Source organism: Chiloscyllium plagiosum, unplaced genomic scaffold (assembly GCF_037043375.1).
Source record: "Chiloscyllium plagiosum isolate Xiang-an unplaced genomic scaffold, Cpla_swu_hap1 HiC_scaffold_1, whole genome shotgun sequence".
Classification (NCBI taxonomy): Eukaryota; Metazoa; Chordata; class Chondrichthyes; order Orectolobiformes; family Hemiscylliidae; genus Chiloscyllium; species Chiloscyllium plagiosum.
The window spans coordinates 161,472,808-161,500,551 of record NW_028270139.1 but is presented as its reverse complement, the minus strand read 5'-3'; the positions used below and the strand labels follow the sequence as shown (position 1 = coordinate 161,500,551).

The window sequence follows — 27,744 nt, the reverse complement described above, 5'->3', positions numbered from 1 at the left end:
TGTAGCCCCTGGTGGGAAGCCACTACTCCATTCCCCCACCAAATCCTCCCCAACTCTAGCTCCCTCTCTCCTTCCCCCAACCTCCCACACAAGCCCTTTCCCCTCCCCTTCCCACACCAGCCCTCTCCCCTCCCCTTCCCACACCAGCCCCCTCCCCTCCCCTTCCCACACCAGCCCCCTCCCCTCCCCTTCCCACACCAGCCCCCTCCCCTCCCCTTCCCACACCAGCCCCCTCCCCTCCCCTTCCCACACCAGCCCCCTCCCCTCCCCTTCCCACACCAGCCCCCTCCCCTCCCCTCCCCTCCCGCACCAACTCTCTCCCTTCCCCCCTGACCACCCCCACACCAACCCTCTTTTCCCCCCAACCTACCCCCACCAACTCTCTCCCTTCCCCCAATCCCCCCACCAACCCTCTCCCTCCCCCCCGATCCCCACACCAACTCTCTCCATTCCCCCCAACCCCCCCACACCACACCAACTCTCTCCATTTCCCCCCAATCCCCCCCACCAACACTCTCCCTTCTCCCCCCCACCAACACTCCCCCTTCTCCCCCCCCACCAACACTCTCCCTTCTCCCCCCCCACCAACACTCTCCCTTCTCCCCCCCCACCAACACTCTCCCTTCTCCCCCCCCACCAACACTCTCCCTTCTCCCCCCCCCACCAACACTCTCCCTTCTCCCCCCCCCACCAACACTCTCCCTTCTCCCCCCCCCACCAACACTCTCCCTTCTCCCCCCCCCACCAACACTCTCCCTTCTCCCCCCCCCACCAACACTCTCCCTTCTCCCCCCCCACCAACACTCTCCCTTCTCCCCCCCCCACCAACACTCTCCCTTCTCCCCCCCCCACCAACACTCTCCCTTCTCCCCCCCCACCAACACTCTCCCTTCTCCCCCCCCACCAACACTCTCCCTTCTCCCCCCCCACCAACACTCTCCCTTCTCCCCCCCCACCAACACTCTCCCTTCTCCCCCCCCACCAACACTCTCCCTTCTCCCCCCCCACCAACACTCTCCCTTCTCCCCCCCCACCAACACTCTCCCTTCTCCCCCCCCACCAACACTCTCCCTTCTCCCCCCCCACCAACACTCTCCCTTCTCCCCCCCCACCAACACTCTCCCTTCTCCCCCCCCCACCAACACTCTCCCTTCTCCCCCCCCACCAACACTCTCCCTTCTCCCCCCCCACCAACACTCTCCCTTCTCCCCCCCCACCAACACTCTCCCTTCTCCCCCCCCACCAACACTCTCCCTTCTCCCCCCCCACCAACACTCTCCCTTCTCCCCCCCCACCAACACTCTCCCTTCTCCCCCCCCACCAACACTCTCCCTTCTCCCCCCCCACCAACACTCTCCCTTCTCCCCCCCCACCAACACTCTCCCTTCTCCCCCCCCACCAACACTCTCCCTTCTCCCCCCCCACCAACACTCTCCCTTCTCCCCCCCCACCAACACTCTCCCTTCTCCCCCCCCACCAACACTCTCCCTTCTCCCCCCCCACCAACACTCTCCCTTCTCCCCCCCCACCAACACTCTCCCTTCTCCCCCCCCACCAACACTCTCCCTTCCCCCCCCCCACCAACACTCTCCCTTCTCCCCCCCCACCAACACTCTCCCTACCCCCCCACCCACCCCACACCAACTCTCTCTTTCCCCCCACACCAACTCTCTCCCCCCCACCCACCCCACACCGACTCTCTCCCTTCCCCCACACTGACTCTCTCCCTTCCCCCCATCCCACCGCACACCGCTCCATCCTCTTGCCCCACCTACATGCCAACTCTCTCTGCACCCCAAATTGTCTCCCCTTCATCCCCCTCAAACACCAACTCTCTCCCATTTACCGCTCTCAAACACCAACTCTTTCTCACCCCCACCTGGCCCTTTCCCCACATCAACCCTCTTCTCTTATGCCCCCAGCCCTCCCACGCCCAAAACAAACCTCTCCCTTCCATCCCACAAAACCAACATCTTTTTCATCCCCCCCAATCAACATACCAATGCCTTCTGACCCACACCAAACCTCTCCCTTCCTGCACTAGTACCCCCTTCCCCCTCCCATTCCAAGTACCCCCTCACCCCCTTAACCTGCCATTAACAGCCTCCTGTTGCCCCCTGCACACCATTCCCCTTGCCTCCATGTCAAACCCCATACCAAGTCACACCTGCCACCCCCACACCAACCGTTTCCCATCTCCTTTCACAGCAACCCTTTTCCCTTCCCCACCACTCAGCAAACCTTTCCTCCCCCCACCTCCACCAATCTCGCCTTCCCTCCATGCAACCCAAACCTCTCTCCATCCCCATTCCTCACTCTCCCCCAACTGCCCTCATTCTGCCCTTGTTCCCCACTTTCTCCACTCACCATGGAGCATATGTACACTTCCTCCTATGCATATACTCATTCTACCCTGCCCCCGCTACAATCTGAGTGTGGTATTGATTTGGCTGTATACAGCATGTGACTGGAAGTATGCTCAATTTTGTGTTTCCATTTATCTATGTATGTATATTTAGAAATTTGCCTTTCATTGCAGTTGATCCTTGAAACTTCATATGTGGGAAAGTATGACTGATGTGGATACTTTGTCACAATGCGTTTTAAATCATTGGTTGATTACAGTTTGTTCATATGCTTGTATATTGTATCTCTGGATCCTGTTAAGGTTTTGGTAGGCTTGCTGTCTCTTAATATGTTTGCACATTAGTTTTTTGGAGACCAAGTTCTTATCTTTACAGCAAGAGCATTCAATATTTTGCTGTTTGTGGTGCTATCATAATGCAAGTTTGGACTTATGAACAGCAGCAGCTCCCAATTCGGCACCCGTATGGACCATTGACAGCAGCCGAACTGAAAATTGTTTCAACATAAAAGTATTTTGGCCTGGCATAACCTCATACCTCGTAAACATTAAGCCAGATGAACCACGCAAGTTGAATGAAGAATTTGCAGCTTTCTACTTGCTTTTGCACTATGTACCTAAAAATTAGAGCCAACCTAATAAAACAATGACATATTATTGAGCATACTCAACAATGGAAGTAGTATATGAAGCTCTCAATTCCAGAACCGAAGAGTCAGCTTGAAGCTCTGCATGCACAGATCATCCATTGCAATAGACGATGAAGCAACAAATATTAGTTAATGGGTCTATGAATATCTGTATCCCCAGTGATAGTTAAATCTAGCTAGAATGCAAAAGACATGGGCATAGGAATTAGGACAGGAAGTAGGCCATTCAGTCCTGGCAGCATGTTCCGTTATTCAATAAGATAATAGCTCATCTGTTTGCATTCAGAGTTGAATGTTCCTGTCTACCCACAATAATCTTTGATTACTTTGCTAGCAAGAATCAACTACCACCGCTGGAAAAGTATTCAATGACAGCATCTCTATTGTCTCCAGAGCAGAGAGTTCCAAAATTGCACAAGCCTCAAAATCAAAAACCTCCTCATCTGTCCTATAAGGGTGACATTAATTTTAGAATAGAAGTTATTTCTTGTCACTTGCATTTTTTTATATATTAAAAAAAGCGTTTAAGTCACCATACCATGTTGCTTTATATTAACAACAAGGCATAGATTAAATGAAACATTATGATGAAGTCCATCTTAGTTCAATTCCCAGCTTCTGGGTTTTGGAAAAGACAGGACCACTGCAAGGCTGCCACGCTGGGCTGCTGGAATACTGAGCTGGAAACCCCTGCTGAAGCAGACTATCTACACTGGGATGTTGGAATCCTAGGCTGCAGAACTCCACAGAAGTTGCCCCAAGGACAAATCTAGTTGCTGACTCCACAAAGGAAGACCTCTCAGAAGCTACCCAAAGGAATTCCGTGCTGTTGGATGCTGTGCCAAAGCCACCTCAATGCCAAAGCCGCAGTTGGTCTCCGCTGATGTAACAGCCAGTGTCTGGTCCCTGTGCTTGCCCGTCTGCCAGCTGCCTCCTTGATGTCACTTCCAGAGTCTGGCTGCCATCTCACCAGCTGCTTTGTCACCATACCACCATGCTCCTCTCTGGTGCTGCCCCTCCATTGTCTGTTGGAGTCCCATACTAGGCTTACTCACTGCCATCAGGCTCCAGACCCCTTTATGATACCTTTATACCACTTCCTGCCACAAAAATGCAATGAAGAAAGTAGAAGCAGACAGAGTGGATAAGTCTTGGGCACTCTAGATGCTGCCGACTCAGCTGCCACCATCTTGGAATTTTAAATCCGTTTCTCCTAGTTATGGACTCATCAACAAAGTCTGCAGTGGCTCTTAGCAATTTTTATAGATGTACAATCGAAAGCATGCCTCATTGTTTGATACAGCAACTGCTTTGTCCAATAGTACAAGAAACACAGCCCAGTGCATCATGAAAACTAGCCTTCCTTCTGTTGACTCTGTCTACACTTGCCACTGCTTCAGGGAATGGTGTTAGGTAAGGGGTAAACGTAGGGGTATGGGTGGGTTGCGCTTCGGTGGGTCGGTGTGGACTTGTTGGGCCGAAGGGCCTGTTTCCACACTGTAATGTAATCTTAAAAAAGAAAGATCCTTCCCACCCTGTTTATCTCTCTTCTGCCCTCTTCAATCAGGCAGAAGAGACAAAAGTTTGGAAAAACATACCGACAGATTTAAGAAAAGATTATTTCCTGCTGTTATCAAACTTCTGAATGGATCTCTCATATTACAGTTGATCTTTTCCTGCAACTGTGACACTATATTCTACGTTCTGTTCTGTTATCCTGATGTACTTGTGTAAGGTATGATTTGCCTCATTAACATGCAGTACACTACTTTTCACTGTATCTCTGTGCATGTGCCAATAATAAATCAAATTGAAGGAAAATATCCCTTTCACATCCACCTTGTCAAGACCATTACGAATCTTTATAAACTTCAATCAAATCATCTCTCGCTCTTCTAAACTCTACTGACAACAAGCCTGGTCTGTCCATTTTGTCCAATACAGCAAGAAATTATTACAGCGTTGTGAATGCAATCCAGTCTGTCACAAAAATGTTAAGCCAATATGTTCATTCCGGCTGTCAATCTAGTAAAGTTCTTCTGAAGCGGTTCCACCTTTTTTTAAATAAGGAGACAAAAATTATATAGGATGTCATTCTGCTGTGTAACTACAGAACATTATCAATGTTAATGTTCACTTTTCTCAAAATAAAGGACAGCATTCTATTAGCGTTGTTTAATCACTTGCTGTAACTGTATACGAATCTTTTGTGACTAGTTATAGCCTCCTTAATAAATTCAAACACCTTGCCCACAGCAGTACATCAAGATAACTGATCTGCATGTTTCTGTTTCCTACTTCACTCCCTTTTTGAGAAGAAGGGCTGGTTATATTTGTTACTTTGCTAATGAAACCTTTCCAGAGTTGTATAACTTTTAAAAGCTACATCCATTTCATTTGTCATCTCTTTTAAAACCTATCATAAAATCCATCTGTACCGAAATGCTTCTCAACAGGAAGCTTCATCAATTTGCTCAGCACTGCTTCCCTAGTGATTATAATTTTATGAAATTCATTTCTTCTTCAGCCTTCTGATTTAATGGTATGCTGGGATTTGTCAGTACTGTCTATAAAATCATATGACATAGAAGCAGAAGTTTGCCATTCAGCCCATTGAGTCTGCTCTACCATTCAATGAGATTGTGGCTGATTTGATTATCCTCGACTACGTTTTCCTGCTTTTTCCCTTAGTCTTTTCCCTTAGTGATTAAAGATCTGCCAGCCACAACAGCCCTTTGTACTAAAGAATTTGACAGATTCACAATCCTCAGAGATGATATTCCTCTTTGTCTTAAATTGGCCTTATTCTGAGATTATACCCTCTGGTCTTAGACTCTCCCACAAGAGGAAATTATCTTTTCACATCTGCCCAATCAAGTCTCCCAACAATCTGTATGTTTAATCCAGGTTGCATCTGTTTTTCTATATTCCAGTGAGTACAAGCACAATCTTCTCAACTTCTCATAGGACAGACCTTTCATATCTGGTATTGGCTGAGTGAACCTTCTTTGGATTGCCTCCAATGTCAGTATACCTTTGCTTAGATAAGGGGCCCACAACTGCTCAGTATCCCAGCTATGATCTGGTTAGTGCCTTGTGCAGTTTTCTGGAAAAACCTCTGTACTTTTATTTTCCATTCCTTTTGAAATGCAGGGGTCCTTGATGCATGTGAGGTATGTGTACTGAACTAATGCAACTTATGTCATGTATTGAGGATTTTTCCCCTTAAGAATAATGTAAATATGAGTGGGACAAGGGCTGTAAAAGTGTTTAAAATCTTCTATTCAACTCCTATCATGGTAATTTCTCCCATAAGAAATAAGTTAGGGATAGGTACTATGCCTACGGAGTTGTCGTGCTTTGTATTGAACAACCAAAATATGCAATACATATGAACACGTAGCTTGAGGGTCATGAACTGCCATCTTACTGATATTGCACTCCTCCAGCACCACAATGTTTATTAGAAGTCATAGGCTCAGCAGTTTCCTTCACTCAAGTGCCAGATGGTCCTACTTGAAGTTCATCCAAGAGTGATTGGTGTTCCTTTGTAAAGAAAGAATCCAAGGTTGCCTGATTTCCTACTTGGAGATTTTCATGTAACATTTTATAGCATGACAAAGAATCTCTTCACATTTTATGCTGACTTTTCAGAAGTCCAAAAGAGTGTCGTGTTTCTAGATAATGTAGTTTCGATATGGTGAAACATATTTCTTAGAACAGGACCTGTGAAGCGTCTCTGAGAAGAATCCACCTCCAATTCCATATGTTTTGAAGGCCAATACTTATTTAATTCAGCAAGATCTTCATTGCTTAGAGGCATACCATGTGACTCCAGCAACTCACTAACATCATTTTCTCCATTTTGGAAGTCCACTTCCTTTATTAGCTGCACAATTTTACCATATACATGTGATGCCTCTAGGCCACTCAAAGAAATGAGCTGCATCAGGATGTTTTCTTCTGGGAACCGTTCATTGTGGTTCAGGACTTCATTCCAAGAGCAGCCAATCAGTAATGCCATGTGCAAAATGTGAACATCTTTCCAGAATTCCTGGCCTGTGAATTTGATGATGTCATCAAGTTCATGTGTAAGCTTGTAGAATGTCTTCCTAAAATGATAACCTTTGAAGCATGCAAAAACAAATTGTCCATAGGCTGTATTAACAATGTTGGCAGCATAAACAGAACTTTTTGATATTTTGATGCACCTATTTGAATTTCAGGTCATGGGTGGTCAGTTCTTTTTTTCCTGAGATCTCTTACACAACATGCAACATGCCAACTTCTGTGAACAAGCAAAATTTATTAAGCACAGGGCAATACAAGCTTTGGAGAAACCCTGTCGCCATGCTTGCGAAGTGTGATCAGGAAAGCTGTCTGAACAAAAGAAACAGTCCTTCTTTTATACAAAATCTTTACATCACAGTCAGCAATGCCCACAAGACAACGCCCAGTCATTCCCTCACAGTCACATGCCACTCAAGACACAATGCAGTGACCACACCACCTCCAGAAACAAAGTAATGCAAATCATCTCTTAATAGTCAAATCTGTTGCAAATCTTTTTTGTAACTATAAGGTAGTTGTCAAATTCTAACTAATGATCCTATTGACTTCTGAATAAGGGATGAAAATTTGAATAATAGATGACGATGTAACTTTCTTACAATCTATCTGTATGTCAGAGGCATCCAACTCTACCCTCGGGATATCCAATTTCCTGCAGGTCAGCAGAGCAAGTTAACTCTTTAATATCACAGTGGGCATGAGTGTTACCTAACACAAGAAAAATCTTGAAAGGAAGATTATTTCCCTCGTACATTTTTAAATGCTGGCACAAAATAATTAACCACCTGCTCACAGAAGAAGGTTACCTCAGATTACAATGGGATGCTGATCAGATGGGCCAATTGGCTGAGAAGTGGCAGATGGAATTTAATTTAGATAAATGTGAGGTGCTGCACTTTGGGAAAGCAAATCTTAGCAGGACTTATACACTTAATGGTAAGGTCCTAGGGAATGTTGCTGAACAAAGAGACCTTGGAGTGCAGATTCATAGCTCCTTGAAAGTGGAGTCGCAGGTAGATAGGATAGTGAAGAAGGCATTTGGTATGCTTTCCTTTATTGGTCAGAGTATTTAGTATAGGAGTTGGGAGGTCATGCTGTGGATGTAGAGGACAGTGGTTAGGCCACAGAAGGAATATTACGTGCCATTCTGGTCTTCCTGTTGGAAGAATGTTGTGAAATTTGAAAGGGTTCAGAAAAGGTTTCCAAGGATCTTGCAAGGGTTGGAGGATTTGAGCTATAGGGAGAGGTTGCATAAGCTAGGGTGGTTTTCCCTGGAGCGTCAGAGGCTGAGGGATGACCTTATAGAGGTTTATAAATTCACGAGGGCCATTGATAGGATAAGTAGACAAAGTCTTTTCCCTGAGGTTGGGGAGTCCAGAACTAATGGGGTGAGAGGGGAAAGATAAAAGGGACCCATGGGGCAACGTTTTTACTCTCAGCATGGTACATGTATGGAATAAGCTACCAGAGGAAGTGGTGGAGGCTGGTACAATTGCAACATTTAAAAGGCATCTGAATGGGTATATGAATAGGAAGAGTTTGGAGCGATATGGGCCAAGTGCTAGCAGGTGGGAGTAGATTGGGTTGGGATATCTGGTTGACACTGATGGGTTGGACCGAAGGGTCTGTTTCCATGCTGTACATCTCTATGGCTCTGTGTGCCTCATTATTCTGGCCTTGGTCTGGGCTTTCCATTTTGGAGGAAGGTGGGATTTTAATATTTTTCAATGCTTGTGGATTTCCATTCCTGTACATAAACAATAGTTTAAATTTCATATTGCCATCAGTGCACTCTACAAGTAGAGTTAGCTGATCCTTTGAGATCTTGAAGACCGGTGCAGACTTCTTACTGACAGAAATGTATGTCCGAGATGATATACAACTCCGTCATCAGTGTTAAACACCTACCTAGAATCATAACTGCTTTCTAATGATTTTAAGTTTTAGTGGAAACAATTCTGCAGAATTTAGTTTTTTTAATTGTCATGTGTCCAGGAATACAAGCATATAGTAAAAAAAGTGTACAAAGTCTCCATTCTATGGTTCCACTTAAAATACAAAATTCAAAACCAGAATTTTAAAAAAGCGACAAATGAAAGACACGGAACCCAAGATCTTTAAAGTCCTTTTCCAGAAGAAAAGGAAAAATTCTGGCCTGGGATTTCGGACAGCTGCCTACTGGGGTATCGATCACCTTTGTTGCTGCTGCTGCCTCTGGTTACTGGGAGGAGCTGCCTCTAATCACTGGAAAGAGCCATCTCTATTGCTGCTATCTGTGTTGGCACTTCCAATCTGCCACAAGAGGTTGGGCCCACACTCGCCCTGCCAAAGTCGCTGACAAAGGTTTTAAAGAAATGGGGGGTAAAGAGCAAAAGTAAAAAGGGAAAAAAGAAGCAGACACCTCCAAACTCAGCAATGCTACTCTGCTGCTGTCCTAATAATTTATGTCTGAACTGGCTGATTATCCAAACATTTTGAAATTCTTAAAACTATATCATATCTGAAATGTGTAAATCACAGGCAGCCTTGAATGGTTTCTCTCTCACTGTTTCTTCCTCTCCTTTTTTTTTCAGGTCCTCTCCTGAATCAGGGCTAAGTTAATCAGAGCATTCTTGATGTGCAGGCTGTTGATCATAATGCCAGCAATCATACCTTTTTCTCTATGGTAATACTTCTTTGCCTTATTTAGATTTCATAGAATCCCTACATTGTGGAAACAGCCCTTCAGCCCAACAAGTCCTCCCCAACCCTCCAAAAAGTAACCCACCCAGACCCATTCCCTTAACTTCTCCTAACCTACACATTCCTGAACACTATGGGCAATTTAGCATAGCCAGTTTACCTAACAGGCACATTTTATGGAATATGGAAGGAAATGGAAGCACCCGGAGGAAACCCACGCAGACACGGGGAGAATGTGCAAACTCCTCACAGACTGTTACCTGAGGTTGGCATTGAACCAGGTCCCTGGCGCTGTAAGGCAGCAGTGCTAACCACTTAGCCATCATGCTGCCCCAATAACCCCAGAGGTTATTTTAACCTCTGAATGATTTAGAGCATGCTTAGCTTTATATTCTATTTCATCAACATTTTTTACATTTGTCAGAGGAAGATTCAAACAGTACCCAATATTGACCCCCATGCGTTCACTTTTTCTCTTCAATTTATTATTCACTTCTAATTTAACATCTACCATAATACTACAGCACTTTTTTTCTAAGCACTGCACCTTCTATCTTTACCCATTGTTGAAAGATTGTGACAATTGACTACAACACTCACTCCCTAAAGTAGCTGCACAGATGTAATTTATTAGTTATGCATCACTTTACAAGTGTGAAAATTTGCATCCCATTCCACAAAAATGGCACTGACATGAGTATGGAACCAAAATATGTTGTGACAACGTAAACCGTGGGCACTTTATGAAGGCCAACATTCCATTTGCTTCCCTATTCCCTGCTGAACTGTAGGTTTCTGCAATCTTTCTCAATTTAAGTAATATTCAGCTCCTCCATTCTTACTGCAGAAGTGCATAACCTCACATTTTGCCACATGATAATCCATCTGCCAAGTTTTGCCCACTCGCTATACTGTGGTGAAGGCAGAAACAACATGTTTATTATTACTTTTGTTACTACTCTCCATTCTCGCCCTAATGGAACAATGCTCTAATTTTTCATTCATTTAGATATTTGTAGAAACTCTTGCTATTATATGTATTAGCAGGCTTCTTTTCTTATTATAATTTATTTGTTCTGATTAGCCATTCTTTGTAGTCTGACCAGTCATCTGACTTGCCATTCCCCCTTGTGTAATTATATGCTTTGTCCTTAAGTTTGATTCTTTTAACCTCTTTAGTTAATCATATGGATAGTCAATCCTCTCCTTCAAATTTTTCTTTATAGTAGAAATATACTTGTGGATTCTGAAATACCCCTTTAAATGGCTGCTACTCTCCTAACTTAATATTCCAGCTGTCTTCAGCTTGCTCAGCTTTCATACCCAAATGTTGCCCCTATTTATGTTTATAATGCTAATTAACCAATCCTGTCATATTACACTATCCAATCAAGCCTGTTTTCTTGTTGATAACATGCTACTCTAAGAAACTGTCTCAAAAGCATTCTATGAAGTCATCAGACTACTATTACCAAATTGATTTTTCCAGTTCAAGTAGATTAACATCACCTTTGATTATTGCTATTCCCTCTTCAAGGGTGCCCAGTATTCTTTCAACCTCAGTAGTTTTTAAATCTTTCCAAGAGAAATGTCAAGGTAAATGACTGTCTGCCACCTTTGTGCTAGTTATTCCCAACACTAGATTTCAGCCAATTCGATTCATTCCATTTCATTTAAGCATCTAAGTATATTGCCCTCAGCTTTTGTTATGTCCATTAACAAGATCCTTGCTGCAATATCCTCCATTTCAGAACCAACATCACCTCTTCCTAAGTTGCATGTAAGCCATTTTAATACCCTCAAAATTGTTCCATTACAATAATGATAGTGAGCAGGTGAGACATGTTCACCGAGCCCTATTGCCTTCATCATCGCAGAGTCATACTGTATGGAAACAAACCCTTCAACTAGTCCGTGCTGACCATGTTCCCAGACGAAACTAGTTGCAGGTTTGTGTAAAGATTTTTAACTCTGGTATCAGAACAATGGAACACCTGTGGGCTCACCAATCTCTGGGCTCATAGCAGAAGCAGTGATGTAAAGATTGGAACAAACAACCCAAATGCAACCCAAACTCTGGATCAGATACGTGGACAACATTTCTGTTATCATTAAGAGAACAGAAATTGAGAACACACACCAGATTATCAACACCCTACTCAGAGGTCAGATTTACGAAAGAAGAGGAAACCAACAACCAACTCCCATTCCTGGATGTCATGGTACAAAGAGCACAATGGTGAATGCACCACAAAGGTGTACAGGAAAGCCCTACACTCTGACCAGGTCCTGAATTGCAGCAGCAACCATCCAAACACACACAAACAATAACCTGCGTTAAAACCATATTCAAAAGAACTACAACACACTACAGAACTCCCAACCTACAAAGGGAAGAAGAACACCTTGACAGAGTCTTCGCTAAGAACAGATATCCCCGCAACTTCATCCACAGATGCCTAACAGACAAACAACACAACAAGGATATACCACTACCTAACTCACTAGCCATGCTACCTTATATTAAAGAGTATCGGAACTGACAGCGAGATTTCTCTGCCCACTGGGATTCATGACCGCACATAAACTGACAGGCACGCTCAGATAAAAACTCACCAGGACAAAAAAAACGTACACCCATCGTGTGCAAGACAAAGATAATTTATGCACTAAAGAATTCCATGCAAAGACTGCACAAAACACTTACAGGGCAAACAGACAGACAACTGGCATCCCCAAACACCAACTAGCCACTAAACACCATAACCAGCTGTCCCTAGTAGCCACACACACAGGTGACAAGACTACAAATTTGATTGGGACGATAGAATGATTGTAGGTCAAGCAAAACATCAGACAGCCAGAGAATTTCTAGAAGCATGGCTATCAGCCACACACTCCATTAACAAGCACATTGACCGAGACCCAATATACCGGCCACTACAACAAACAACTGGAACCGGCAACCGGAAACTGAACCAAATAAATTCCAGAAGAAACCGTGCAGCAGCGCTTCACAGTAGGCTCCAAAGTATTGAAGATGTCACCAAGACAGGAGACGAAGCATCTGCAAATCAACTTCCCAGGTTGGCGAACATACCCATAACCACAATAAAATAATTACTCTTGCCTGCATTCGTCCCACATCCCCTTCAAACCTTTCTTATTCGTTTACTTATCCAAATGTCTTTTAAACGTTGTAACTGTACCTGCATCCACCATTTTCTCTGGCACTTCATTCCCCACACAAACCACTCTTTTTTTTTTTTAGTAAAGGTTTCCCCTAAAGTCCTTTTCAAAACTTTTTCCTCGCACCTTAAAAGTATTGTTTTGAACACCCCAGCCACCCGAGGGCAACAACTCTTGAATTCCCCTTATCTCTGCCCCTCATGATTTTATAAACCTCTATAAGGTTGTCCCTCAACCTCATACTCTCCAGTAGAAAGAAAGTCCCAGCCTATTTTTATAACTCAAACCCTCCATTCCTGGCAACATCCTTATAAATCTTTTCTGCACCTTTTCAAATTTAGCAACATCCTTCCGCTAGCAGGGAGACCGGAATTGAACACCGTATTCCAATATTGGCCTAACCAAGTCCTATACATCCACAACATGACAGCCCAACGTCTATTCTCGGTGCACTGACTATGAAGGCAAGTGTACCAAATACCACTTTCACTAACCTGACTACCAATGATTCCACCTTCAGGGAACTACGAACTGCACCCCAAGGTCTCTTTGTTCAGCAATACTCCTCCGGACCCTACCATTAACTGCAAGTCCTGCCCTCGTTTGCCTTACCAAAATGCAACACCTCACATTTATCCAAATTAAACTTCTTCTAGGCGCCACGGTGGGTCAGTGATTATCACTGCTGCCTTGCAGCACCAGGGACTCTGGTTCATTTCCAGCCTTGGGCATCTGGCTGTTTGGAATTTACATATTCTCCCTGTGTCTGCATGGGTTTCCACTGGGTGCTCTGGTTTCCTTCCACAGTCCAAAGATGTTCAAGTTGGGTGGATTGGCCCATACTAAATTACCCATAGTGTTTAGGAATGTATAGGTTAAGTGCCTTAGCCATGGAAAATGCAGAGTTACAGGTATAAAGTAGGGGGATGGATCTAGTTGGGTTGCTTTTCGGAGGGTTATTGAGGACTTGTTGGGCTGAATGGCCTGTTGACACTGTGGAGATTCTATTTGCCATCTGATCAAAGTCCCATTGTATTCTGTGCACTATGTCACCATTTTTTTAATGATCTGCAAACTTACTAACCATGCCTTCTATATTCTCATCCATAATATTTATATAAGTAATAAACAAAAGTGGACGCAATACTGATCCCTATGGAATACCACTGGTCACAAGCCTCTTGAGTTTTTTTTCTTGAGATTCTTATACATTTGATGCAACTGCAATATGCCAAGGTCTGTGAACAGCCAAAATGTATTAAGCAAGTAGCAGCTGTGGAGGAGCCCTTAATACTCTTCGCAATGCTTGCGAAGCCATGTCAAGGGATCTCTCTCTGAATAAAAGAAACAGTCCTTCCTTTATACGGTACAAGAGTTTCACATTACAGTCAGCAACGCCCACAAGATGACCCACAGTCACATGCCACTCAACACACAATGTCGTGATCACATCACAAAATTGGATTGATGTTAGGAGACAGAGTGTGGTGATTGAGTTTTTTTTAAAAAGACTGGAGACTGAGATATTACAGGGTTAATTTGCTTTGTTGGCCCTCAGGAAGTTGGATGTCCGAAGGCTAAGGTGGTGTGCCTCTGTCTTAGGGTGGTATGTCTCTTTTACAAGTAGAGTGTAAGGAATTTACATTCCCATCCGTTGCCATTCAGAGCCATTTGCATGGCCATTTCCTAGTTATTCAGAGTAAAAGAATTACATTATCATCCCATATTCAGAAATCAATAAGGACATTGCAATTAAACTTCTGACTATTCCCTGCAGATTCACAACAGATTTGATCATGAAAGGATGATTTATATTACATTGTTTCTGGAAATGGTGTGATTCAATTAGCAAGCTCACCTTGAACTCCATGTGATTAGTCTACCATGCGTAACCTTGTCAAAGACTTCATTGAAGTCAATATAAAGACGTTTACCACTCTGTTCTCATCGATCTTTTTGGTTGCTTCCTCAAAAACTCAAATCAAGTCTGAGCCACAATTTACCTTTCACAAAACCATGCTGACTATCCCTAATCAGTCTTTGTATCTGCTAAGGCTATCTCATTTTCCCTATTTGGCCTTCTGATTTCCCTTATTGGGGAGACAGGCCGGCTACTTGCGGAGCGTTTCAGAGAACACCTCTGGGACACCCGGACCAACCAACCCAACCACCCTGTAGCTCAACATTTCAATTCCCCCTCCCACTCCACCAAGGATATGCAGGTCTTTGGACTCCTCCATCGTCAGACCACAACAAAACGACGGTTGGAGGAAGAACGCCTCATCTTCCGGCTAGGAACCCTCCAACCACAAGGGATGAACTCGGATTTCACCAGTTTCCTCATTTCCCCTCCCCCCACCCTGTCTCAGTCAAATCCATCAAATTCAGCACCGCCTTCCTAACCTGAGATCATCTTCCCGACCTCTCCGTCCCCACCCCAGTCTGACCTATCACCCTCACCTTGACCTCTTTCCACCTATCACATTTCCAACGCCCCTCCCCCAAGTCCCTCCTCCCTACCTTTTATCTTAGCCTTTCAATCTTCTGATTTCCCTCTTAAGAATGTCCCTGCACTCCTTATGCTCATCAAGAGATTCATTTAATTCTAGTTGTCTGTATCTAATGTTTCTTATTATGCTTGACTTCTTTCTTATGCTTGACCAGAACCTCAATATCTTTATTCATCCATTGTTCCTTACTCTTGCCGACCTTACCTTTCACTTTAACAGGAATGTAATGCCTCTGAACTCTCATTATCATGCTTTTGAAAGCCTCCCACTTGTCAGTCATTCCTTTACCTGCAAACAATCTACTCCAATCAACTTTTGAAAGTTCTTGCCTCGTACCATTAAAATTTGCTTTACTCAAATTAAGAACTTTTATGAAAGGCTTATTCTTTTCCATAACTACTTTCAAACAAATTGAGTTATGATCACTAGTTCCAAAGTGTTCCCTACTAACACTTCATTTGCTTGTCTTACCTTATTTTTCAAGAGAAGATTAAATATTGCTCCTTCTCTAGTAGATACATTTACAGATTGATAAAGATATTTTTCTTGAATGTGTTGACACATTCCTCACCATCTGACCCTTTAATACTATGGCAGTCTCAGTCAATGTATGGAAAATTAAAATCCTTACTGTTACATCCCTATTATTCTTAAATATGTATGAGATCTCCCTTCTACATTCCTGCCCACCCTGATAATCTTTTATCCCTTGCTTAACTTGAATTTACCTTAAAAATGTTCAAGGACTCTGCTTCCTCTGCTCTTTTCAGGAAGCATACCAAAGACTCCACCCGCTTGAGAGAGAATTTCACATCATTTCTGTTTTAAATGTGTCCCTTGATTTTATTTTAAACAATGATCCCTTGTTCTAGATTTTTCTGCAAGAGGATACATTACACAACTACACTGTCAAGACCCTATTAAGCTTAGATGTTTCAGTCAAGTCACTTCTTATTCTTCTAAATTCTAAATGGAAACGTAGTCTGTCTAACATCTTTATTATACAATTCATTAATTCCAGGTATTCGTCTGGTAAACCTTCACAGAACTGCCTCCAATGCATTTATAGAATGTAGAGCATAGAACATGTTCTTCGGTACACGATGTTGTGCTGAGCATTTATCTTTAATCTAAGATCCACCTAATCTACACACCCCTCAATTTATTGGCATCCATGTGCTTGTCCAGCAGTCGCTTAAATATCCCGAATGTCTCTGACTCTACTGCCACAGCTAGCAGTGCATTCCCCATACCCACTACTCTCTACGTAAAGAACCTACCTCTTCATCTCCCCTATACCTTCCTCCAATTGCCTTAAAATTATGACCCCTCACGACAGCCATTTCTGCCCTGAGAAAAGCCACTGACTATCTATGCCACTCATTACCTTGTACGCCTCTATCAAGTCACCTCTCTTCCTTCTTCTCTCCAGTGTGAACAGCCCTAACTCACTCAACCTCTTCTTCATAAGACAAGCCCTCCAATTCAGACAGCGTCCTGGTAAATCCCTTCTGCATCCTCTCGAAAGCGTCTACATGAGGCGACCAGAACTAGACGCAATATTCCAAGTGTGATCTAACCAGGGTTTGGTAGAGCTGCAGCAAAACCTCACAGCTCTTAAACTCTGTTAATGAAAGCCAAAACAACATATGCCTTCTTAACAACCCTATCAACTTGGGTGGCAACTTTTGAAGGATCAATGTTCATGGACCTTATGTCCTTTCTTTAATAGAATATTGTGAAAGTGGGTGTTTGGAGAAGAAAGTCCTCTGTATCTGTGATTGTTTGCTGATTGTTTGTAATGTTATTATTTTAAACCTGAGTCTAATGTGGTTATTCAGGCAATTGTCATGGACAAAGAAAGTTGTGACGTTGTAGATTTAAAAACAAAATCTGACTCTAATCAGACTGCAAAGCATTTTAAAATAAAACTAGCACAAAAACAGAAATTGCTGGTGAAACTCAGCAAGTCTGGCAGCATCTGTGGAGAAAGAGCAGAGTCAGGATTTTGAGTCCAGTGGCGCTCATCTGAGCTAAAAGGCTGCTGATTATACAGTTGATTAAACAGCTGCTCCCACTTGCCAGTTGAATATTGAGATAGCTGTCCAGACATGTGAAGACTCTTGAAACACCAGGAGTTTGCAAACACACAACAGAGATGTGGGAATTTAAGCTTTGGAGAAAAACACCAGATTGGCGGGGGGAGCTTCAAAGAGATTTGGCACAATTTACATATTTACTCTGTGGATTCTGTGACTCTTCAAAATTAATATACCATCATTTTGAACTTTGAACTATACAAAGAAACCTGATTGAACAGCCAGCATGCAAAACTCTGAAAAAGGCAGCTTTGAGAGCAAACTTCTGAGGAGGGTGTTTTTACCAAAGAAGAACAAAGAAAAGATCTGGCAATGCTGAAGCCACAGAACTTGCAAAGCATCTTCTGTCCCTCCCAATATCTTCTGTCCTGCTGTTTCACCTGTACAAGAAAACACCACTATCCAATTTTTGAAGTCATAACAGCTGCTGGATCTGACTTTGTTAATCTCTTGCTTCAACATAAGGAATTCAAACAACAGACCCCAAAGGTAGTTTCAATTTTGGTTTCTGTAATTTCTTGAATTTCTTTATTTCCAAGAAACCTTGAGTAATAACTTATTATGAAGTAGCCTCTAAGCTGTTTAACCACTGTTTTATTGCTGGTCTGCTTCAACTTGAATCATTATAAGACGAGGAGACTGCACAACCACATCTGCGGGAAGTGCACCCAACTCCAGCTCCTCAAACAGAATTAGGGAACTGGAGCTGGATGAACTACGGATCATCAGGGAGGCTGAGGGAGAAATTGAGAGGATGTTCAGGGAGGTGGTCACTCCTCAGACCCAGGATAAGGACAGCTGGGTTACAGTCGGGGAGGAAAGAGAATCAACAGATAGGGCTGGGATCCTCTATGGCCATTCCCCTCAGCAATAAATATACCATTTTGGATACTGCTGGTGGGGCAGCTTATCAGGAGAAAGCCTTGTCAGGTCTCTGGCACGGAGACTGGCACCGTAGCTCAGAAGGGAAGGGTGAGAATAGAAAAGCGCTAGTGGTAGGGGACTGAATAGTTAGATGGATTGACAGGAGATTTTGTGGTCAGGAACGAGACTCCTGGAAGGCATGTTGTCAGGTGTCAGGGTCTGGGATGTCGTCAATCATATTTACAGCATTCTGAAGGGGGAGGGTAAGCAGCCAGAAATTGTGGTACATATTGGCACTAATGATATAGCCAGGAAAGGGATTGAGGATCTGAAAAGTGACTACACAGAGGCAAGTTGAAAGTTGAAGAGCAGGGCGAGTAGAGTAGTGATCTCGGGTTTGCTACCGGTGCCTCAACATAGTGAGGTGAGGAACAGTCAGCGAATGCAGCTTAACACATGGCTGCGAGGTTGGTGCAGGAGGGAGGGCTTCAGATACCTAGACCATTGGGATGCCTTCTGGGGAAGGTGTGGCCTGTACATGAAGGATGGATTGCACCTGAACTGAAGAGACACAAATGTCCTGGGTGGGAGATTTGCTCATGTGCTTCGGGAGGGTTGAAACTAGTTTGGTAAGGGGTTGGGAATCGGAGCTACATATCTGAGAGGGGGGGCAGTTGTAGATGGGACAGTGATACGATGTAGTGAATCTATCGGGAAGGTTTCTCGTGATGAAACAAAGGAATCGGTTAAAGTGTGTCTGCTTTGATACAAGGAGTGTCAGAAATAAGAATGATGAACTTACTGTATGGATCAGTCCTTGGGGCTATGATGTTATGGCCATAATGGAGACATGGGTTTCACAGGGGCAGGAATGGTTGCTTGATGTTCCAGAGTTTAGAACGTTTAAAAAGAGGGAGGGTGGAAAAAGAGGAGGGGATGTAGCATTGCCAATCAGAGAGTGCATCACAGCTACAGAAACGAAGGTTGTTGAGGAAGGTTTGTCTACTGAGTCAGTATGGGTGGAAGGTAGGAACAGCAAGGGAGCAGCCACCTTATTAGGGGTTTTCTAGAGACCCCTAATAGCAGTAGAGAGATTGAAGAACTCATAGATCGGCAGATTTTGGGAACATACAAATGTTATTGTTATGCAGGGTTATTGTTATGGGTGTTTTCAACTTTCCCAGTATTGACTGGAGCCTCCTTAGTGCAGATTATTTGGATGGAGCTGTTTTTGTCAAGTGTGTTCAGGAGGGCTTCCTTTCTCAGTATGTAGACAGGCCGACGAGGAGAGAGGCCATTTTGGATTTGGTGTTCGGCAATGAGCCAGGACAGTATCAGATCTCTCGGGAGAACACTTTGGTGACAGTGACCACAACTGCCTCACATTTACCATAGCCTTGGAGACAGAATGGCACAATTACCAAGGGAATATATTTAATTGGGGAAAAGGAAATTATGACACGATCAGACAGGAGTTGGGAAGCACAGACTGGGAGCAATTGTTCCACAGGGCATAGCAGACATGTGGAGACTGTGTTTACGGAGCAGTTGTTGCGAGTGGTGCATGAATTTGTTCTTCTGGGACAGATAAGAAGGGGTAAGATTAAGGAACCTTGGATGACAAGAACAGAGGAGCTTCTCGTCAAAAGAAAGAAGGCAGCTTACATAAGGTGGAGGAAGCAAGGATCGAGCACAGCTTTGGAGGATTACAGGCTTGCGAGATGGGAGTCGGAAATGAACTGAGGAGAGCCAGGAGGGGGCACGATAAGGGCTTGGCAGGAAGGATTAGGGAGAACCCAAAGGCATTTTACTCATACGTGAGGAATAAGAGAATGATCAGGGAGAAGGTAGGGCCGATCAGGGAAAGCATAGGGAACTTGTGCGTGGAGTCTGAGCAGATAGGGGCCGCACTAAATGAGTGTTTTACTTCGGTTTTCACTAAGGAGAGGGACCTTGTTGTGAACAAGAACTTTGAGGAGCTGGGATGCAGGCTCAAACAGATCAAGATTGATGAAGTTGAAGAGTTGGAAATTTTGGCAAACATTAAGATTGATTCGTCCCCAGGGCCAGACCAGATTTATCCTAAGCTGCTCTGGGAAGCGAGAAGGGAGGTTGCTTAGCTTCTGGCGAACATCTTTGCCTCCTCACTCTCCATGGGAGTCGTACCGGAGGATTGGAAGGAGGCGAATGTTGTTCGTCTTTTCAGGAAGGGTAATGGGGAAATCCCTGGCAATTACAGACCAGTCAGTCTTACATCTGTGGTCAGCAAGGTTTTGGAAAGAATTCTGAGGGAATAGGATTTATGACTATTTAGAAAAACATAGCATGATTAAAGGCAGTCAGCATGGCTTTGTGAGGGGAAGGTCATGCCTCGCGAATCTTATTGAGTTCTTTGAGGAGGTAATGAGACAGGTCGATCAGTGGATACGGTGTATATGGACTTCAGCAAGACATTTGAAGGCTCATTCATAAAGTCAGGAAGTATGGGATACAGCAGGATTTGGCTATCTGGATTCAGAATTGATCTAGCTGACAGGAGGCAGAGAGTGGTTGTAGATGGAAAGTATTCTGCCTGGAGGACAGTGTTGAGTGGGGTCCTGCAGGGCTCTGTTCTTGGGCCTCTGCTCTTTGTAATTTTTATAAATGACTTGGATGAGGAGGTTGACGGTTGGGTTAGTAAATTTGTAGATGACACAAAGGTTGGAGTTGTCGTCGATCGTATCGAGGGCTACTGTAGGCTGCAGCGTGACATTGACAGGATGCAGAACTGGACTGAGAAATGGCAGATGGAGTTCAACCTGGATAAATGTGAAGTGATGCATTTGGAAGGTCAAACTTGAATGCTGAATGTAGTGTGGGGAGGCAGAGGGATCTGGGCGTGCAAGTACATAGATCCCTTAAAGTTGCCACCTAAGTGCATAGGGTTGTTAAGAAAGCATATGATGTTCTGGTTTTCATTAACAGGGGCATTGAGTTTAAGAGCCGCGAGGTTTTGCTGCAGCTCAACAAGTCTCTGGTGAGACCACACTTGGAATATTGTGTCCAGTTTTGGTCGCCCTACTATAGGAAAGATACAGAGGCTTTGGAGAGGGTGCAAAGAAAGTTTAGCAGGATGCTGCCTGGACTGGAGGGCTTGCCTTATGAAGAAAGGTTGAATAAGCTCAGACTTTTCTCTCTGGAGAGAAGGAGGAAGAGCGGTGACCTGATAGAGGTGTACAAAATAATGAGAGGAATAGATAAGAGTCAATAGCCAGAGACTTTTCCCCAGGGCAAGATTGACTAGTATGAGAAGTCATAGTTTGAAGATATTAGGAGGAAGGTTATAAAGGAAACATCATAGGTAGGTTCTTTATGCAGAGAGTTGTGAATGCATGGAATGCGTTACCAGCTGTGGTGGTGGAAGCAGAATCATTAGGGACATTTAAATGACTGCTGGACATGCACATAGATAGCAGTGAGTTGAGGGGTGCGTAGGTTAAGTTACTATATTTTACATTAGGATTAAATGTACAGTGAGTACAGTGGGTTCTTTCTTGATTATATGTTTTTGGAGAGAAGTCTCTTGATTAACCTTAAAATATAAGCCATAGCTCTTAATTTAACCTTGTGCAGTGTTTTGTAGAGGAATAAGACGGTGTTATTTTCTGGGTCTGTAGATTGTGAAGGAGCAAAAATGGCCTTTGCAGTGATATGTACTTCTTGTCAGATGTGGGAGTTTAAAGAGAGTTTAAGGGTTACTGTGGATTATATCTGCCATAAATGCTGTTAGATGCGAATCTCATCAGATCGAGTGGATCAGTTGGAATTTGCAGCAGCAACAATATGTGATGGATGGCAGTAAAAGGGAGGGGGAAAGTGTCAGATACAGTCACATAGATGGGTTAACTCCAGGAAGGGTAAGAGAGGTCGGCACCGAGGGCAGGAGACTTTTGTGGATAAACCCATTTCAAACAGTATTCTGTGTTGGAAAATGTAGGGGGGTGGGGTGATGGATTCTCAGGGAAATTTAGCACGAACAGCCAAGTCTTTGGTATTGAGACTCTCTCTAATGCAACGAGGGGCATGTCGGCTTCCAAGAGATCAATTGTGTTAGGGGATTCTGTAATCCGAGGTACAGACAGACGTTTCTGTGGCCAGCAGAGAAAAAGCAGAATGGTGTGTTGTTTCCCTGGTGCCAGGCTCAAGGATGTCTGAGAAGATGCAGAATGTTCTCACGGGGGAGAGGACGAGCAATAGGTCGTTGTCCACATTGGAACCAACGATATAGGAAGGGAAAAGGTTGAGATTCTGAAGGGAGATTACAGCGAGTTAGGCAGAAATTTAAAAAGGAGGTCCTCGGGTGGTTATATCTGGATTACTCCCAGTGCTACGAGCTAGTGAGAGCAGGAATAGGAGGATAGAGCAGATGAATGCATGGCTGAGGAGCTGGTGTATGGGAGAAGGATTCACATTTTTGGATCATTGGTATCTCTTTTGGTATAGAAGTGACCTGTACAAGAAGGACGAATATACTGGCAGGGAAATTTGCTAGAACTGCTTGGGAGGATTTAAACTGGTAAGGTGGGGGGGTGGTGGACCCAGGGAGATAGTGAGGAAAGAGATCAACCTGAGACTGGTACAGTTGAGAACAGAAGTGAATCAAACAGTCAGGTCAGGTAGGGACAAGGTAGGACTAATAAATTAAACTGCATTTATTTCAATGCAAGGGGCCTAACAGGGAAGGCAGATGAACTCAGGGCATGGTTAGGAACATGGGCTTGGGATATCATAGCAATTACGGAAACATGGCTCAGGGATGGGCAGGACTGGCAGCTTAATGTTCCAGGATACAAATGCTGCAGGAAGGATAGAAAGGGAGGCAAGAGAGGAGGGGGAATGGTATTTTTGATAAGGGATAGCATTACAGCTGTGCTGAGGGAGGATATTCCCGGATATACATCCAGGGAGGTTATTTGGATGGAACTGAGAAATAAGAAAGGGATGATCGCCTTATTGGGGTTGTATTATAGACCCCTAATAGTCAGAGGGAAATTGAGAAACAAACTTGTAAGAGCTATCTGTAAGAATAATAGGGTAGTAATGGTAGGGGATTTTAACTTTCCAAACAAGGACTGGGTCTGCCATAGTGTTAAAGGTTTAGATGGAGAGGAATTTGTTAAAGGTGTACAAGACAATTTTCTGATTCAGTCTGTAGATGTACCTACAAGAGAAGGTGCAAAACATGACATACCCTTGGGAAATAAGGCAGGGCAGGTAACTGAGGTGTCAGTGGGGGAGCACTTTGGGGCCAGCGACCATAATTCTATTAGATTTAAAATAATAATGGAAAAGGATAGACCAGATCTGAAAGTTGAAGTTTTAAATTGGAGAAAGGCCAATTTTGACATCAGTAGTCAAGAACTTTCAAAAGCTGATTCGGGGCAGATGTTTGCAGGTAAAGGGATGACTGGAAAATGGGAAACCTTCAGAAATGAGATAACGAGAATCCAGAGAAAGTGGACTGATAGGGTGAAAGGAAAGGTTGATAGATATAGGGAATGCTGGATGACTAAAGAAATTGAAGGTTTGGTTAAGAAAAGAAGGAAGCATATCTAAGGTATAGACAGGATAGATCGAGTGAATCCTTAGAAAATTATAAAGGAAGTTGGGGAAATCAGGAGGGCAAAAAGGGGACACTAGGTAGTTTTAGCAAATAGAATTAAGGAGAATCCAAAGAATTTTTACAAATACATTAAGGACAAAAGGATAACTAGGGAGAGAATAGGGCCCCTCAAAGATCAGCAAGGCGGCCTTTGTGTGGAGCTGCAGAAAGTGGGGGAGATACTAAATGAGTATTTTGCTTCAGTATTTACTGTGCAACAGAATATGGAAGATGGTGACATCTTGCAAAATGTCCATATTACGGAGAAGGAAGTGCTGGATGTCTTGAAAGGGTTAAAGGTGGATAAGTCCCCAGGACCTGATCAGGTGTACCCGAGAACTCTGTGGAAAGCCAGAGAAGTAATTGCTGGGTCTCTTGCTGAGATATTTGTATCATCGATAGTTGCAGGTGAGGTGCCAGAAAGGTGGTAAGGACAAGCTAGGGAACTATAGATCAGTGAGCCCGATGTCGGTGGTGGGCAAGTTGTTGGAGGGAATCCTGAGGGACAGGATGTACATGTATTTGGAAAGGCAAGGACTGATTAGGGATAGTCAACATGGCTTTGTCTGTGTGGGAAATCATGTCTCACAAACTTGATTGAGTTTTTTGAAGAAGTAACAAAGAAGATTGATGAGGGCAGAGCAGTAGATGTGATCTATATGGACTTCAGTAAGGCGTTCGACAAGGTTCCCCATGGGAGATTGATTAGCAAGGTTAGATCTCGTGGAATACAGGGAGAACTAGCCATTTGGATACAGAACTGGCTCAAAGGTAGAAGACAGAGAGTGATGGTGGAGGATTGTTTTTCAGACTGGAGGCCTGTGACCAGTGGAGTGCCACAAGGATTGGTGCTGGGTTCTCTACTTTTTGTCACTTACATAAATGATTTGAATGCGAGCATAAGAGGTACAGTTAGTAAGTTTGCAGATGTTACTAAAAATGGAGGTGTAGTGGACAGCGAAGAGGGTTACCTCAAATTACAGCAGGATGGGCGAATAGGCTGAGAAGTGGCAGATAGAGTTTAATTCAGATAAATACGAAGTGCTGCATTTTGGGAAAGCAAATCTGTGCATCTGTGCACTTATACATTTAATGGTAAGGTCCTAGGGAGTGTTGCTGAACATAGAGACCATGGAGTGCAGGTTCATAGCTCCTTGAAAGTGGAGTCACAGGTAGATAGGATCGTGAAGAAGGCGTTTGGTATGCTTTCCTTTATTGGCCAGAGTATTGAGTATAGGAGTTGGGAGGTCATGTTGCGGCTGTCCAGAACATCGGTTAGGCCACTGTTGGAATATTACGTGCAATTCTGGTCTCCTTCCTGTCGGAAAGATGTTGTGAAACTTGAAAGGGTTCAGAAACGATTTCCAAGGATGTTACCAGGGTTGGAGGACTTGAGCTATAGGGAGAGGCTGAACAGGCTGGGGCTGTTTTCCCTGGATTGTCAGAGGCTGAGTTGTGACCTTATAAGAGTTTACAAAATTATGAGGGACATGGATAGGGTAAATAGGCAAAGTCTTTTCCCTGGGGTCGGGGAGTCCAGAACTAGAGGGCATAGGTTTAGGGTGAGAGGGGAAAGATATAAAAGAGACCTAAGGGGCAAACTTTTCACGCAGAGGGTGGTACGTGAATGGAATGAGCTGCCAGAGGAAGTCTTGAGGAATTTGGATGGGTATATGAATAGGAAGGGTTTGCAGGGATATGGGCCAGGTGCTGGCAGGTGGGAGTAGATTGGGTTGGGATATCTGTTCAGCATGGATGGGTTGGATCAAAGGGTCTGTTTCCATGTTGTACATCTGAGTGTATGACTCTATGATTAATCCTCGGCACAACATCATGGGCTGTACTTTTCTATGTTCTCATTTACAGTTCACTGATCATGTGGTGAACATCTGTGACTGTCATGATACAATTCTCTGTCTGATAGGGAAAATATTTTCCCTTTTTATTGAAGTTACTTCCCTCTATTCCAGACCTTTCTGTTCTTCCAGTGTCTCTGTGTTTCTTCTCTAACTGCCTTTCCATTTGCAAATATGCCTGTTGCTCTTAACCAAGCATTTGAGCTACACTTTGTATTTTTCGCAACATCTTTTTATCAGTTTGCTCCAAGCGCATTTCAGTGGAATATCTCCATGAATAAGTGTATCTTTTACTCTGTCCTTTTATCTCTATTGCCAAGTATCTCTCTTTTTCTGCATGAATAGCTTTATCTCACTTTTTTTCTGTCTTCTCACACCTTTCATGTCTGTTTGCCCATTTAATGGTCTTCCATTTTGCAGCTATATGTTCACTCTGTCTGAATCCTCCCTATCTCTCTCTCATCATTGTGTACATTGCTGACTCTAATGTCTCATTTTTTAGTATTTGTGCATGTGACTCAAAGTGGAGTTGCAGGTAGACAGGGTAATGAGGCAGTGTACACCTGCCTTTATTGTTAAGTATGTTGAGTATAGAATTTGGGAGGTCACGTTGTGGTTATGCAGGGCATTGGTTAGGCCACTTTTGGAATAAAGAAAATAAAGATTACAGCCCAGGAACAGGCTCTTCGGCCCTCCAAGCCTGAGCTGATCCAAATGTTGCATTCAATTCTGGTATCCTTTCTATAGGAAAGATGTTGTGAAACTTGCAAGACTGATCCGGTCACCCCTAAACATCCAACACTCCAGGGAAGATTTACAAGGCTTGGAGGATTTGAACTATAGGTACAGGTTGAATAGCCTGAAATAACCTTTTTTCCCTGGAGTGTTGGATGTTTAGGGGTGACCGGATTGCGATTTATAAAATCGTGAGGAGCATAGATAGGGTAAACAGTCAAGGTCGTTTCCCTAGGTTAGGGGAATCCAAGACTAGGCAGCCTATGTTTAAGGCGAGAGGAGAAAGATTTAAAGGGACCTGAGGGGCAATGTTTTCACACAGAGGGTGGTGCATGCATGGAATGATCTGTTGGAGGAGGTGGTGGAGGTTAGTACAGTTACAACATTTTAATGAATGGCTATGAATGGGTAGGATTTGGAGGGATGAGGCCCAAATGGGACTAGATTTGATATCTGATCAGCATGGACGAGTTGGATCAAAGGGTCTGTTTTTATGCAGTACATTTCTGTGACTCCGTGACTCAGTGGAACACAACAAAGCTGTGATGAAGGGCTTTTGCCTGAAACGTCGATTTTCCCACTCCTCGGATGCTGCCTGACCTGCTGAGCTTTTCCCGCACCACTCTAATCTTGATTCTAATCTCCAGCATCTGCAGAGTTGGCAATTCAGCACCTCAATCTTATGTCACCATTTTAGCTCATAGCTGATCAATGCCATATTCCCTGTTAATCCCCTTATCCCTGATGATAGAATGAGAGAAGCCTGACAGTGTGGAAACTGGCCATTTGGCCCATCAAGTTCACACAGACCCTCATCAGAGTATCCCACCCAGACCCATTCCCCTAACTGTTGCCCCTAACCTACACATCTCTGAACACTATGGGGAATTTAGCATGGCCAATTCACCCAACCTGCATTGTGGGATTGTGGGAGGAAACAGAGCACTTGGCAGAAACCCACGCAGACAGGGGGAGAACGTGCAAATTCCACACAAGACAGTCGCCTGAGGTCAGAATCGAATCCGGGTCCATGACGCTGTGAGACAGCAGTGCTAACCACTGAGCTACCATGCTGCCCCACA

At 44.0% G+C, this 27,744-nt stretch overlaps 1 protein-coding gene across 2 annotated transcripts in view; it reads left to right on the top strand.

Moving 5' to 3' along the window:
* LOC122550271 (polyadenylate-binding protein-interacting protein 2-like) overlaps positions 1 to 27,744 on the top strand; it is a 135,435-nt gene that overhangs the window by 335 nt on the left and 107,356 nt on the right. The gene's annotated exons all lie outside the window — the stretch shown is intronic.